This window comes from Cinclus cinclus, chromosome 21 (genome assembly GCF_963662255.1).
Source record: "Cinclus cinclus chromosome 21, bCinCin1.1, whole genome shotgun sequence".
Lineage (NCBI taxonomy): Eukaryota > Metazoa > Chordata > Aves > Passeriformes > Cinclidae > Cinclus > Cinclus cinclus.
The window spans coordinates 9,626,946-9,629,132 of NC_085066.1; positions in this window are offsets into that span (position 1 = coordinate 9,626,946).

Below are 2,187 nucleotides of genomic sequence, written 5' to 3' on the forward strand. Positions count from 1 at the left end.
CTGTGAGCTGCTGTTTCTCACTTCCCTTTCCTTCCCTGGCCACTTCTCCCTTCACCTCCTTCTCCTTATCTCCCCTGAAATTCCCTCTGAACACACTGTCCTGATAAATGGGTATTAAAGAACTCTTTTTTCCCCGTTAAATGTTCCAAACTCCTGCAGGTCAGAAGGTTCCTGAATCCTGTTCAGAGCTATCAGGAATCTGATTAGGACCAAGTGAAAATGCAATTTGAGCATCACCACGTAAGGGAGCTGAAGTGTTTTATCTGCACAGGTGTTAATTCCATTTTTATTGTATATGTTCATTTGGAAAGGATTAATTTAAGTAGCTGTTTCCTCCCCAGTGCATGTCCTCGTAGCTTTTTCTACAGGAATAATTCCACTGATTTTTCTTTAGTGAACTGCAGATGTCTGGAGCATTTTCCTAATGACCCCTGGAGTGTTCTGCCCATGAGAGTCCAACATTAGTGATTCTTAAATCTGCAAAGAGTATTAGTGCAGACACAACTGTGTGACTCTGTGCTGGGTGCAGAGGCTTTAGTCCCCTGCAAGGCTGTTGCCAAGGATTTTATGATGTTGTTTGGGTCCTGGATGAAGTGTTAGTGGCCTTGTTTTTCCTTCTTTGACTGGTGTATCTATGGTTTTTTGGATTTTTTTTTTCTTCCACTTCATGGTTTCTTTGTCTGGTGTCTGGACCTAAAAATCTATCAAATGATCATCATCATAACGAGAGTGTTTAGGGTGTTGAATACAGACATTTGGAAGGGTGGGAGGCTTTGCTGTGTGGGGTTTTGGAGGGGGTGGAGAAACATTTGGGGACTTGGGAAGGAAGAGGAGAAATTTTTTGATCTCTTGTAACAATGGCCTGTGATACTGAGCTTTTTGTGTTTGCATGGCTCTTTTCCAATACCTGAACTGCATCGTGGGTCCCAGCACATGAAGGAAAAAGGGTTCAGGATGTTCAGCAGCTTCCCCAGAGCCCAGAACTGCTGGTGAAAGCCTTTTCCCTTTAAATACTTGGATTGTATAAGTATTTAGGATTTTGGTGGGATTGCTCAGACTCTCACTTAGGTGGTGTTTGCCCCCACGAACTTCTCGCTGTTCTGAGCCACTGCTAAATGGCACAGAGAAATTTGTCATCTGTCCCCCAGGCTTTGTCACCCCTTGGTCCCCTCCCATGGCCCTCTGCAGGCACAAAGTCCAGTGTGGTGCTGCTGGAGCTTGGGACTGGCAAGAAAGCAGGATGGGAGCACCAGGAGGTGTTCTCCAGAGACATGGAGGGATTTCTGGGTTAAAGAGGATTTCAATCACAATTTTTTCCTTTCCCTCAGCTGCACCATGAAGTTCCCTTCAGCCTGCCCTCATCCTGTCCCTGCTGGTGGGCTCTGAGTGGTCTTTGCCTGGTGACATGACCCTCAGGTCCACCTGTCCTTGTGTTAGAAGTGCCTGTCCCTTCTCAGGGTGAGGAGAAGGGCTTGGGCTTGGAGGCCTAGGAGACCTCAGGGATGACTTTTTGCATCTTTATGAGCCCATTTTCTTGTGCTTGCTGACCAAATATCACTTTGAACAAGAACTGCTTGCTATTAAGATTTAACAGCATTTGAACGTCAAGCAGCCTTAATTAACTCTCTGGATTTGTTCTGTTTTCCAGGGATGGAGCAAAGCCTCGGAGCTGAGGCAGGTTGTGGAGGCAGCACCAAAAAAGCAAAGGGAACAGCTGTGCCTGGAGGAGGGGACAGGGGATGTGCGTGTGCACACCCAGGGCTCGGAGTTGTGTTTCAGCCTGTGGGTGGTTCATTAGCAAAGGAAACTTTGCCGGTGCGGTGGTTTGGGTCTGAAAGCCCTTCTCATTGTCAGCCCGGGCGGCGCTAATGGTGCCTGACATTTCTGGGAAGCAGGATTTGTGTTTCACGACGTGCCTGACATTCCTGTGCTGTGCAGGTCGGGAGCGGGCTGCCAGCCCCTCCACCTTCAGGCAGGGAGTGTTTCTCAGCTGGAAAGGTGCACAGAACAAAGGGACACTGGACAGTGACAGGACCTCCTCAGGCCAGGACTCAGGGATAGCCAGAGGAGGCTGGAAGGAGGGGAATAGTGGGGTGAGCTCAGAGGTCTCCCCTGGAACTCGGACATCCCTAAGTGCTCTGGGTGTTGGACGCTGTTCCCGAGGGTGGGAATGGCAGAGGTTTCATT